The sequence below is a fragment of the Sus scrofa genome, chromosome 14, assembly GCF_000003025.6.
Source record: "Sus scrofa isolate TJ Tabasco breed Duroc chromosome 14, Sscrofa11.1, whole genome shotgun sequence".
NCBI classification, from domain to species: Eukaryota; Metazoa; Chordata; class Mammalia; order Artiodactyla; family Suidae; genus Sus; species Sus scrofa.
Window position 1 is genome coordinate 37,635,238 of NC_010456.5, and position 14,761 is coordinate 37,649,998.

The following is a 14,761-nucleotide window of genomic DNA, read 5'->3' on the forward strand; positions in this document are numbered from 1 at the left end:
GATTCATTTCCACCGAGCCACGACAGGAACTCCAGTATGAGACTATTTCTTGATGGTGTTTGGGGTGTGATCAGAGTTCCATGGAGGGGGTGGGTTGGAAGAAATATACTGAATTTTCCCATCGTAAAACTCAATCTCGGTTAATCAGCATGTATATATCAGCAGTTCAGCGTAAGCCACCATTTATTTCCAGAGATGAAGGAATTCTCATAAAACCTTAGATCTCCAAACAAACATCTTCCCACACTCAGCACATCCCATTCCCACAATCTTGGGCCTCTCCAAGGAATAACTTGTGGGAGAAGGACTTGAATGAGTCCCACTGTGGAGGGACACTTTGCAAGAGGCTCCATGCTGGATTCTTACTTCAGAGAGTCAATCATCATAAAGTGAGATGTTGGAGTTCTCTTGTGGCACAGCATGTTAAGGATCCAGCATTGTCACTGCAGCAGCCCAGGTCCCTGCTGCGGCACAAGTTTGATCCCTGGCCCCGGAACGTCCACATGCCATGGGCACAACCAAAAAAAAAAGTGAACTGTCTACATCTGTTTAATTAATTTGGGGGTGTCTCTTTTGGGTACCACAGCTCTGATGTCTGCTGAATAATTTTGATTCTTCCCTTGGGTGAGTGTTCCTCATCAAAAGCATGTGGGTTCTGCAGCCAGAGAGATCTGGGCAGGAATTCTGGCTTCTCCACTTACCAGCTATGTGGTCTTTGTTTTTTTGTTTTTTGTTTTTTTGAGGGCCACACCAGTGGCATATGGAGGTTCCCAGGCTAGGGGTGGAATTGGAGCTACAGCTGCTGGCCTACACCACAGCCACAGCAACTCGGGATCCGAGCTGCATCTGTTACCTACACTAGAGCTCACGGCAACACCGGATCCTTAACCCACTGAGCAAGGCCAGGGATCGAACCTGTGGCCTCGTGGATACTAGTTGGATTGCTTTCCACTGTGCCACAATGGGAACTCTGGTGTGGTTTTGACCAAGTCACCTTAGGTCCTCAAGTCCTAACTCTGCGTATACAACATGGGGATCCATTCCTTACATAGCTGTTTTTCATTTTGTTTTGTTTGTTTGCTTTTTAGGGCCCCACTAGAGGGATAAGGAAGTTCCCAGGCTAGGGGTTGAATCGGAGCTACACCTGCCGGTACACCACAGCAACAGCAATGTGAGATCCAAGCTTCGTCTTCCATCTATACCACAGCTCACGGCAATGCCAGATATCCTTAACCCACTGAGCGAGGCCAGGGATCAAACCTGCATTCTCATGGATCCTAGTCAGGTTTGTTAACCGCTGAGCCACGAAGGGAACTTCCCATAGCTGTTGATTAAAGAATAAATTAGACACTATCTTTACCAGGTGCTTTGATACCTTGTGTTCCAGGTATTTATAGCTTTGGGGGGAAACCACCTTAAGACTTAGTGCCTTAAAACAGCAGCCAACATTTCTTTGGCTCACAGATAAGCAATACTGCAGAGCTTGGCAAGTACAGCTTGTCTACACTTCTTTCAGCCTCAGCTGGGTGGTTGGAAGCCTGGGGAATGGGACTTAGAGGTGACTTACTTGTTCATATGTCTGGTGGTTGGTGCTGGTTGGGGCTGCTTCCTTCCTGGAAGTCATTGGCCAAAGCACTTCCATGTGATCTCTCTGTGTGGCTTCGGCTTCCTTACCACACAGCAGTTAGGTTTCAAGGGTGGGTTTCTCTTCTTTTTTTTTTTTTTTTTTTTTTTTTTCTTTTTAAGTTATATTGAAGTAGAGTTGATTTACAAGATTGTGATCATTCTGCTGTATAACAAAGTGATTCGGTTATCCATGTACATACATCCATTCTCTTTCAGAGTCTTTTCCCACATAGATGATCAGAGAATATTGGGTAGAGTTCCCTATGCTCTACAGCAGGTCCCCATTGGCCATCACTCCATATAACTCAGTGTGCACATGCCAATCCCAAACCCCACCATCCATCCCTCCCTACCCCCCCACCACAACCTGTCAAGTGTGGGTTTCTTAAGAGCAAGAAAGCTGCTCAGGTTCAAGGGAAGAGGAAATAGTTCTACCTCTTCTTCTTTTTTTTTTTTTTTTGTCTTTTTAGGGCTGTACCTGCAGCATATGGAAGTTCCCAATCTAGGGGTCAAACTGGAACTACAGCTGCCTGCCTACGCCACAGCCACAGCAACTCGGGAGCTGAGCTGCATCTGGGACCTACACCCCAGCTCATGGCAATGCCAGATCCATAACCCACTGAGGGGAGCCAGGGATTGAACCCTCGTCCTCTTGGATCCTTGTTGGGTTCCTTACCACTGAGCCACGAGGGGAACTCCTAGTTCTCCCTCTTGATGGGAAAATGCCAAGGCTCCGGAAGAGAATGTGGGACCAAAAACATTGTGATGGCCTTTTCGGGAAAGACAAATTGCCTCATCTAACAAGCACTACAGAAGAGGCAAGTCTTAAGATATCTTCCCCCCCACCTCTCTTTCTCTGTCTGTCTCTCTCAGCCTAACATATGTACACTCTAATCTGTAAGACAGGAATAAATGAAACCTACTTCATGGGGAAGTTGAAAAAAATGCAAATGGTAAATGAAAATTTCCTGCTATAGAGGGAACTATATCTACTCTCTTGGGGTAGAACATAATGGAGGATTATAAAAAAGGGAATGTATATATGTGCGTGTGTGTGTGTGTGTGTGTGACTGGATCACTTTGCTGTACAGCAGATATTGGCACAACATCATAAATCAGTTATATTTTAATATTTTTTTAAAAAACTTTCTGCTATGTAACAGATGCTCAATAAATGGGTCATTATCATATTAATTCATATTTATTGAACCATTGCCAGGTACCAGTCTCTCCCTTCAGAGCTTCATTGTATTTTGTTTCATTTAATCCTCCTCCAAACAGCCCTATAACAGACTAAATCCCCGATAACGTAGGGGATTTTGTGTTATTATTCCTCTTTTATAGAGGAAGGGCCTGTGGCTCAGAGAGAGTAAGCAACTTGCTAAGTGTCATCAGCAAGTTAGTAGGAGTCCGGGATTCAAACCTAGACAGTGTGACTCAAGCACATATGCTTGCTTTGTTTTTTTTGGCCACACTTACAGCATGTAGGAGTTCTGACTAACCCGTGCTACCACAGTGATCCCAGCCACAGCAGTGGCAGTGCCAGGTCCTTAACCTGCTGAGCCACCAGGAAACTCTATAAATGATTTTAAACAATAGCACCATACTGCCTCTGAGGGATAGATGTAGTTGCCCTCTTGGTCCAAATGTTTCCAGTGTGGCCCAATGGAAAATACTAAATCTATAGAGGCAAGAAACAGAAGCCAAGGTAGAAAAGACGGCTGAAGGCTGAGACTGGGGAGTTCGCATTGTGGTGCAGCTGAAAAGAATCCGACTGGTATCTGTGAGCATGCAGGTTTGATCCCTGGCCTCGCTAAGTGGGTTAAGGATCTAGCATTGCCGTGAACTCTGGTGTAGGTCGCAGATGCAGCTCTGATCCAGCATTGCTATGGCTGTGGCATAGGCCAAGAGCTGCAGCTCCAGTTCCCTAGCCTGGAAATTTCCATATGCTACGGGTGCAGCCCTGGGGAAAAAAAAAAAAAAAAGGGCTGAGACTGGATGGGCACCTGGTGCCAGGGAGGCAAAGTTGATGTGGGGTTGGGGGCGGGGCTTGTTTTTGTTTTCTAAGACTGAGATATAATTGTTCCCACCACTCACAATTTTTCTGTCTTTTTAGGGCCGTACCTACAGCATAGGGAAGGTCCCAGGCTAGAGGCTGAATCAGAGTTGCAGCTGCCGGCCTACACCATAGCAACGTGAGATCCAAGCCATATATGCGACTTACACCGCAGCTTGCAGTAACGCCAGATCCTAGGGACAAACCTGCATCCTCACAGACACTATGTCAAGTTCTGAACCCACTGAACTACAATGGGAACTCCATAGTCATAAATTTTTAACTGATGGCCAATGTTATGGTTATCTACAACTCCCTCAACGAACCCCTCCATCTAGGTTTTTTTATTTATTTTATTTTATTTTTTGTTTTTTGCTATTTCTTGGGCCACTCCCGCGGCATATGGAGGTTCCCAGGCTAGGGGTCAAATCGGAGCTTTAGCTGCCGGCCTACGCCAGAGCCACAGCAACGCGGGATCTGCGCCGCGTCTGCAACCTACACCACAGCTCATGGCAACACCAGATCCTTAACCCACTGAGCAAGGCCAGGGATCGAACCCACAACCTCATGGTTCCTAGTCGGATTCGTTAACCACTGAGCCATAGCGGGAACTCCATCTAGGTTATTTTAAAGAAAATCTCAGCAGATACTAAGTACTACTACTACTACTACTACTACTACTGGAGACTTTTCCTCCAACAACAGGCAGAGAAAGAAAGAAAGTAGAGCTATTCTCAACCACCATACTTGGAATCCCCACAAAGTGTGTGACCAGGTTGGCATCATCTCTAGGAACAAGGATTCATACCTGGAATGAAAGGGTCTCCGGAGTCAAACAACAGATAGGTCTCTTGGGGACCATGACCTCATGTGGAGAAAAACAGGCCCCTGAGATCTCTGGTGCCTCTGTCACCTCCTCTCTCCTAAGGCTTCAGATCTCCATACAGAGATGGTCACTCACCATAAATCGCAAGACCTGAGACCTCTGGTTTGGAAGGTTTTTGGATTCCCTTGGGCTCTCTGCCCTGTGATGTTGAAATTTGTTGCTTTGCTCTATGTTCCGACTGTGGGTGTAATTACTGCCAGGGGACCAGCAATTAACCTTCCACAGAGTGAGCAGGAAGGGCTCTCTGGCTGAGTGTCCTGTGGCAGGAGGAGACAGCTTGTCAAGGTCCAGCGGAAGTGCCCAGATGTCTGCTCTTGGGGGTGGGGTGCAGCAGGGGACACTGGGGCCAAGGAAAGGTCACTGGTCTCATCAGAATTGGAGCACATTAGTGAGATGAACCCTTATGAGAGGATAATACCTCTATATATCCCTGCTACCTAGTAAATACATGCATACTTCATTTTCTTTGTATTAAAGTATCACATCTGTACCAAAAAAGGTGCACAAATATTAAAGTTGCAGCTCGATAACTTTTGCATATGTTGGAGTTCCCGCTGAGGCTTAGCAGGTTAAGAACCTGACGTTGTATCATTGAAGATGCAGGTTAGATCCCTGGCCTCCCTAAGTGAGTTAAGAATGGGGCATTGCCGCAAGCTCCAGGGTAGGTGGCAGATGTGGCTTGGATCCAGTGTTGCTATGGCTGTGGCGTAGTTGGCAGCTGCAGCTCTTAATTCTACCCCTAGCCTGGGAACTTCCATATGTCACAGTTGCAGCTGTAAAAAAAACAAAAACAAAAACAAAAAAACCCTTCTGCATATGTCTACACTTGTATGACTGCCATCTAGCTCAGCACTCCCACCCAGCATTCTCCCATGTACCCGCTCCCAGGGGATTCTCTCCTTACAAAGGTAATCACTATTTTGCCTTCTTTCACCATAGATCATTTCACTTATTTCTGAATTTCTAATAAATATAACCACACAGCATGTTCTCTTTTATGTCTAGTGTCTTCCAGTCAGAATATGTCTGTGAATTCACTCACATTGTTGCACGTAGCTAGAGTTTATTCTTTTCACGACTGCATAGTATTCTGCAGCATGACTCCCATGATTTATTTATCCACTCTGTTCTTAGTGGACATTTGGTCTGTTTCCACTTTGAGGTAATGGCAAAGAAACCTGCTGTAAACTGTCTTGTGCATGTGTTTTGGTGTACATATGCACTCGTTTCCACATATACTGAGGAGTGGAAATTCTGGGTGATGGGAACATTGGTTAGATACTGGCAAGCAACGTTCCAAAGTGATGTGATTTTCTTTCTTTCTTTTAATTACTCAATAAATTTTATTACATTTATAGTTGTACAATGATTCATCGCAACCCTATTTTATAGCATGTCCATCCCAGACCCCCCAGCCCATCCCCCACCCCCTAAAGTGAAGTTATTGATTGACATTCCCAAAGCAAAGTATGAGAGTCCTCCACAAAATCACCAGTTCAGAGCACTGACAATCTTTTAAATTTTATATATCCTAATGAGGGTAAGGGAGGCACATGACATGAAAATTAGAATTAATGTATGATAGGAAGTTCCCTCTATGGCTTAGCAGGTTAAGAACCTGACATAGTATCCGTGAGGATGAGAGTTAGATACTCAGCCTTGCTCAGTGGGTTAAGGATCCACTGTTGCGCCATGAGCTGTGGTGTAGATCGCAGACACAGCTCAGATCTGGGCATTGCTGTAGCTGTGGCAAAGGCTGGCAGCTACAGCTCTGATTTGACCCTTGGCCTGGTAACTTCCATGCAACCCTAAAACGATAAAAAAGAAAAAAGAAAGAAAGAAAGAAAAGAAAAGAAAAAGAGAGAATTAGTGTATGATAGAGAAAATCATAAATGCATTTTATTTCCAACCTCAAAGGACATTTTTGGTTCGAGCTTTTCTCCTTTCCTTGCTTTTGAGTGTCACATTTCAATAGTCATTAGGACTATGTGTATGTGTGTGTGTATATATATACACACATATGCCTAATTGCTATATATATATATATATATGCCTAATTGCTATATATACACATATATATGCCTAATTGCTATATATATATGCCTAACTGCATATATATACACAAACATATATACACACACATCATGTATTTAGCTTTTAACTTACTCCCATATATATATTTAGACTTATTATGGACTCACACACAGGGGACTCTTGAACAACGCAGGGGTTAGGGGAGCAGAGTCAAAAAACCTTGCAGTCAAAAACCCACATATAACTTCAGAGTCAGCTTCCATATCTATGGTTCTATATCCTCAGATTCAATCAACCTCAGGTTGGAGTCCTCTTGTGGCACAGCAGGTTAAGGATTCAGCATTATCACTGCTGTGTCTTGGGTTGCTGCTACGGTGCAGATTTGATCTCTGGACATATGTACCATGGGCACAGTCAAAAAACACACAAAACCAAAAAAATCAGCCTCAGACTATGCAGGACTGTAGCACTGAGTATTGGAAGAGGACTGCATATAAGTGGGACCACGCATTTCAAGTCCCTGTTGTTCCAGGGTCAACTGCATAAGCACACATATACACACACATATAGGAAGAATCATATGTATCAGAAACAAAATACAACTTACAGAGATATGCATAGATAGGTATACACATAAGCATTTATCTTTTTTTTTTTTTTTTTTTGTCTTTTCTAGGGCTGCACCCGTGGCTTATGGAGGTTCCCAGGCTAGAGGTCCAATGGGAGCTGTAGCCGCTGGCCTGTAGCACAAGCAACAGCAATGCGAGATCCTTAACCCACTGAGCAAGTCCGGGGATCGAACCTGCAACCTCATGGTTCCTAGTTGGGTTTGTTAACCACTGAGCCACAACAGGAACTCTCACATAGGCCTTTATATTGTATGTGCATGTTTGCAATGCTGTAATTCACCTTTATAATGTGACACGTGGCAATCGTGTTGATTGAAAGGAGAGGTTAAACACCATCTTTATAAAGTCTAAAAGAAGTCCCAGTGGCCCCCAAAACAAGAGTGAGACCAGGTCCTTCATAATCAAAGCCGTCATTCAAAGAGGCAAGTAAGATGGTAGTTGGAAGTGTCCAAATCAGACAGACTTGGGGTTAAAAACCTATTCCCCACTTCCTGGCTCCATGGGAATCAGGATTCTTGAAGCCTCATTTGTAAAATGAGAATAATAATTCTTTCTTCCCAGAGTTATCCTCGTGGCTCAGCAGGTTAAGAACCCAACTAGTACCCATGAGGGTGCAGGTTTGATCCCTGGCCCTGCTCAATGGGTTAAGGATCTGGCATTGCTGTGAGCAGCAGTGTAGGTTACAGAGGAGTCTTGGATCTGGCGTTGCTGTGGCTGTGGCCTAGGCCAGCAGCTGTAGCTCTGATTCGATCCCTAGTCTGGGAGCTTCCATATGCTGCGGGTGTGGCCCTAAAAAGAATATAAATAAATAAATGAATAAATAAATAAATAAATAAATTCTTTCCTCTTGGGATTTTTGTACCCATAAAACAAGATGTTCAGGCCCTTGGCTCATGAAACATGCAATGAGTAGTGACTACATTCCCCACTCTGGCTGCTGCCTGGGGAGTGGGTTGGGGTGTGTTTCCGGTGGGGCATTGGACGCTCTAGTGGTGGAAGGGATGTCACTGGGTGCTCCTGACCTGTGAAACCCAACAAAGGACTCCCTGGGGACAATGCCGTATTTGGGCAAGAAGGTAGGGATTTTCTGGCACCCGGTGCCCAGCAGACAGCAGGAAGAAAACAGAGGAGTGACTCAGTGAGCAAAATAAAATCTTCCTGTTTGTGCATGGGTTGGCTTTCTTCCTGTGTGATGCAACCCAGGGGCCGCAAGGCTCTTCATTATATTAAATATCAGGGGGCCAGGAACCAGAGTTGTACTGCAGCATGCTGGGAATTGCCATGAAATGGTAGGTTATTGGTAAATAATGACCCCTTCTCTTTTCTTTAGAAGTCAACAGGACCCTACAGGTATATTATCATCTTGTGACCTCTGTATGACCTTCCCTTTTTACAACGGCCGTGAGCTCAGAGAGTGGGAAAAACCTTTCCAGAGAGTAGGGACCCCCTCGTGGGACCAGAGCCCAATGTTGTAATTCTTTCAATATTTACATCCAGTCAGGGCCCCTCAAATCTGCCTGACCTTCTGGAATTACTCAGCAACAATATGAAGAAATCATTGAGTTAAGGAAAAATTCAGTTCATGGGTGACTTAAAATGTGTAGCATGGAAGTAACCTATATGTCCAACAGGAGGGGATGAGGTGAAGCATTACACTTATGCTTCTTATAAGGACACATAGGAGTATTATACTGGCACCAAAAACAACGCTGAGGACCTGTATTATGGACCTGGGAAGACAGCTGTAGTATTTTAAGCAAAATGTTTGTTACAAGGTGGTATGTTTAATATTATTATAAGAAAGAGTATGTATGCCTGTCTACAACACTATAGATCTAAATTTTTTTTTTTGTATTTTTAGGGCCATGCCCATAGCATACAGAGGTTCCCAGGCTAAGGGTCGAATTGGAGCTGTAGCCACCAGCCTGCACCACAGCCACACAGCAACGCCAGATCCGAGCCATGTCTGCAATCTACACCACAGCTCATGGCAATGCCGGATCCTTAACCCACTGAGCAAGGCCAGGGATTGAACCTTCATCCTCATGGATACTAGTCAGATTTGCTTCTGCTGAGCCATGACGGGAACTCCAGATCTAAATATTAATAGTGTTTATCTCTGGGGGTGGGATTACAAGAGCCCTTTTCTTCTAACTGCGTATCTGCATTTTCTATTTCTTCTACAACAAGCTTGCATTTCTTGTGCAATTAAAATGACAAAAGCAAAACAACGAGATCCTACTGTGCAGCACAGGGAATTATATTCAATATCCTTGAGGACCTCACGCTAGGTAAAGTAAGCCAGTCACAGGGCCCACGGCATGCGGAAGTTCCTGGGCCAGAGACGGAACCCATGCCACATCAGTGACAATGCCAGATCCTTAACTTGCTGAGCCACCAGGGAACTCCTTATTCAATTGTCTTAACAACACTAAGGCAGATATGTTATCATCCTCACTTTACAGATGAAGAAACAGCAATCCAGGGAGGTTAAATAACTTGCCCACCGTTTATCAGTGAGGATACAAACCCAGGCATGGCTTTGCTCTATTGCCTCTGATTAGCCTGGATAATGATCTGGTATGATGTTATTATTTCCTTGCTTCCTTAGATACTGTGTGCCTTTCCCAAGAGAATGAAAATTCCGCTGGAGAAAGTTCTCTATCTTGTCGACTGCTCTATTCCATGTAGGGTCCATGGCATTGCTTGGCCTATAAGTGGGCATTGAATACAAGTTTCTTGAATGAATGGATAAAGGAATAATAGCTGGTGAAAGGAATTAGGGAGGAAATGGGACCCTGGGGAGAATACAAGATACACTGAAGGGTTTTCATAGGCAGGGCTGTGAGGAAACACACAGACTTCCATTCATGCTGTGGTTGTGAGTTGAGAGAATGGCAGTTGGGAGCTGCCGACAACCATGCTTATCACTCCTTCATCCCACAGAAGACACACATCTGAAGAAGTCAGGGCTGAGCTGGCCCCCAGGAGAAGCAAAGCTGGAAGAGAAGGAGAGAGCTCCTCATATCGTTATCAAATCCTTGGATCCACTGTCTGAAACCAGCTCCTGCTTCGACCTTGCTAGCAACACAATTTATTCATGCCCACTTCTGCACAAGCCAGTTTGTATTGGGTTTCTTTCCCTTATTGCAGTATGAGTTAGAATATCACACCAGAGTTTGGAGGGACCTTGGGGAGCATTCAGTCCACCAGCATATTCATAAGAGGGAAAACAGAGGCCCCAGGTCCCATCACAGATGAGTGACGCAATCTGGGCCAGATGTTCTTTGTATTTGGCACCGCACCTGTGGCATATGGAAGTTCCCAGCCTAAGGGATGAATCAGAGCTCCAGCTGCCAGCCTACACCACAGCCACAGCCAAGCCAGATCCTTAACCCACTGAGCGAGGCCAGGGATCAAACCCGAATCCTCAGGGATGCTAGACAGGTTCATAACCCGCCGAGCCACAACAGAGAATCCCCAGGGCCAGATGTTCCATCTGGTACTCCTATGGCTTGTATTTTCAGTCATAACTCCATATTCCTTTCTTCAAGGACCAGCTTCATTACATCCACAGAACTCACTGAAGTTTATCCTTCAGTGGGGACCACTGAGGTGGCCACCTGGCATCCTTTCTAGCAGCAACTGCTCTTGTGTTTCATCTGTTGTCCCATGATGGTGAGGCCTGGGTGTACCAGGGGCCAGGAGGGGAAGGGGGTCAACCTCCTCACTTTCATGGCTGGGCAGGGGGAAGGGAGGTAGATAAAGCCCCAAAGCATCATATGTCACGGGTTTCATTTCCTTTCAAATAATTCTCTCAAGCTGTATAAACTTTTGGTCTGAAAAATAAATGACTCCCCCCTTAAAATAAACATTTACGCCATCCGCTTGTCTGCATTCACTGCCTAGGAATGAGGCTAACCCATGACTGTACCCAGACGCTTCCACCAAAACCTACAACCTTATATTTTTCTCCGTGACTCTCAGCAACCACTATTCTTCCCAGCTTCCCCTGGAGGTTGTTGGGGCTCAGCCCCACTGAGGGGCAGAATAGGACACAGACTTCAGAGTTATCCCATGTGAGGAGTGAAGAAGTGGGGGCATTATCCACAATGCCCTGCCATCACTGGTTGAGGGCTGCTTCCAGGGGTATCCATCCATTGGCCATGCCATCCTGTCCACACATTCTGGCTTGTTTTTTTGCACAGGCTGAGGACTTCCACATTCATAATATAAAAGCTTTCAGGAAGAGAATCATGGGTGTTTGCACTAAGAGCCTTCCATATGTAGCCGCAAGTGGTCTGGGGAGAGAGAAGGACAGCAACAGTGCCAGCGACACTCGCTAAGGTCAATGCCTGGACACTCTACAGTCTGGACTTCCCCTCAGCGGGTGAAGACCCCAACTAGTATCCAAGGTCAATGCCTGGACACTCTACAGTCTGGACTTCCCCTCAGCGGGTGAAGACCCCAACTAGTATCCAAGGGGATGAAGGTTCAGATCCCTGGCCTCAGGGGTTAAGGATCCGGCATTGCTTCAAGCTGCAGCAGAGGTTGCAGATGTAGCTTGGATCTGGCATTTCCATGTCTGTGGGGTAGACCGGCAGCTGCAGCTCTAATTCATCCCCTAGCCTGGGAACTTCCATATGCTGCAGGTGCCGCCCTAAAAAGTAAAATAAATAAATAAAAGCCTGCAAGGAAGGGGAGGTGTTTCTACTTATCATCAGGCTGATCCATGCAGCCTTGAGGTCCCTCGGTTCTGGATCCTGTTCTAGATCCCTCTAAACAGTGGTCCACAGATGCTCTCTCTGTTTCCATGCCATATTGTTGATGCTCCTTTGCTGCTGGATTGAGTACCCACAGTTGTCCTGATATGGTTCTACCCTACTTGGGCCCACCTAGCTGTGTCCCCACTGCACATCTAATGACCCAAGCTCTGGAACAGGGTCATGGAGTCGTTGCTTGATCTGCTGCTTCCTCATCCACACCCTCACTTCTCTCTTGTTTGTACTCATCTAATAACCCTGTTCTATGGCCCTCATCTATCCCTGTGGTTCTAACAATGGCCAAGCACAGTAGCAGTTCCCAGAAACCAGATTGACCTGATCCTAGCAACCCATTCACTGACTACCGTGATTGGCCCAAGGCATGGGACACATGATCCAACAGGACCAATCAGAGCTATTTCCTGGGATTTTATACCCAAAAGGCAGGAGACTTCCATTCACGCTGAGCCTGTGAGTTGAGAGGATGTCAATTTGCAGGGCTGAGCCTGTGAGTTGAGAGGATGTCAATTTGCAGCTGCTGACAACCATGCTCATTGCTCCTTCATCCCACAGAAGACACACATCTGAAGAAGTCAGGGCTGAGCTGGCCCCCAGGGGAAGCAAAGCTGGAAGAGAAGGAGAGAGCTCCTCATATCATTATCAAATCCTTGGATCCACTGTCTGAAACCAGCTCCTGCTTCAACCTTGCCAGCAACACAATTTATTCATGCCCACTTCTGCACAAGCCAATTTGTATTGGGTTTCTTTCCCTTATTATCAGGGATACTGACAAGTAGTGACTCAAAAAAAAAATGCCTTTTTTTTTTGTCTTCTCTTAGGTGGCAATCACTTTGACCCTAGTTATTTAATCATTTCATGTTAATCATTTCATCCCACCCAGCAGAGTGACATGGGTTACTAATGACAACTGATTTTCTAAATTTCTCGTTGTGGCTTTGATTTGTATTTCCCCGATGATTCATGTTGAGCACTTTTTCATAAAAATGTTCACCATTTGTATGTCTATTCAAGTCCTTTGCCCTTTTTTGATCAGGTTATTATTATTAATATTTCTTATTGAGTTAGGCAAGAAAAAGAAATAAAAGGCATTCAAATCAGAAAGAAAAAATAAAATCATCTTTGTTTGCAGATGATATGATCCTATATATTAAAAACCCTAGACTCCACAAATAAACCGTTAGAACTAATAAATGAATTCAGTAAAATTGCAGGATACAAAATCAACACAGTAATAGAAATCGTGTGTTTGCTGATATCATAAAGCCCCAAATAGTATCGTATCATTTTAATTTACATTTAATAATCATTATTGAGAATGAGTATAATGCTTTATAATCAGAAAAGGAGATGCTATCTTTGTGAAAATCAGAATGTCCAACCTTGAAAAAAGAGACTGTAAAAACATGCATTAAAGAAAAACCCACAAAATGAGTTCCCATTGTGGCTTAGTGGGTTATGAACCCCACTAGTAGTCATGATGACTTGGGTTCGATTCCTCGCCTTGCTTAGGATCTGGCATTGCCGCAAGCTACTGTGTAGATCAAGATGCAGCTCAGATCCCAGCGTTGCTGTGGCCATGATGTAGGCCAGCAGCTGCAGCTCCAATTTGAACTGTAGCCCAGGAACTTCCATATGCTGTGGGTGTGGCCTTAAAAAGAAAAAAAAAAGGAGTTCCCTGGTGGCCTAGTGGTTAAGGACCTGGTATGGTCACTGCTGTGGCTTGGGTTCAATCCCTGGCCCAGGACTGCATGCCATGGGCACAGCCAAAAACTAACAAAAAGAAATGAAACACCCCCCCCCCCCCCCGCCAAATAAACTGGAAACGGCAGCATGCCAATGGTTGATCTCTCTGGGTGGTGAGAGATGTGGTCTTTCTTCTTCATGCCACTAGGGGAATGTCTAGAATCAGACAACTAAAAGAAAGCTCAGAGTCAGTCAGCCTTCTCCCTGCCTGGGGCTGGAGGTGGGGTAGCAGGTGGCTGACCAGCCCTGGACATGAGAAGCTGTTTTGGTCTGTGGGCGGTTCCTCCCAGCGAAGGAGTTGGTTGTTTGTGGGTGTGAGAAGTGGGGAAAAGGCAGAAGAATTAGCCTGTCTCTGCCAGGTTTAGTGGTCATATTGGGCAAGGCGGCCTCTCTTAGTGGCCGTGCAATACTCTGAGTCTGCACGGCCACTTAGAGGGCAGCCATACTTAGGTGGAGAAAACTGCTCTAAATCACGCTCCATAAAAAGTAACTAATGAGATTCCCAAGTTTCCCCACCAGCCTGGTGAGAGGTTCTCATCTGTCCAGGAGAGCAGGTGGATGGTGAGAACACCAAGCCCTCCCTCCTAAGAACTTTCTGGAACCTATTCATGCAGCTCAGGCTTTGGAAGATTTAGGGACATCCTTCTCACTTACTATCATTTAGGTGCTCTCTTTCAAAAAAAAAAAATTCTAGGAGTTCCCGTGGTGGCTCAGTGGAAACGATTCCGACTAGTATCCATGAGGACATAATTTGATCCCTGGCCTTGCTCAGTGGCTGAAGGATCCGGCATTGCTGTGAGCTGTGGTGTAGGTCTCAGTCGAAGTTCAGATCTGGCATTGCTATGGCAGTGGCGTAGGCCAGCGGCTACAGCTCTGATTCAACCCCTAGCCTGGGGACTTCCATATGCCTCTAGAGCAGCCCTTAAAAAACAAACAAACAAAAAGATCTAGTCACAAAGCATTGATGATCTACTAGCTAAACATGAAAACTATTGTATGCACC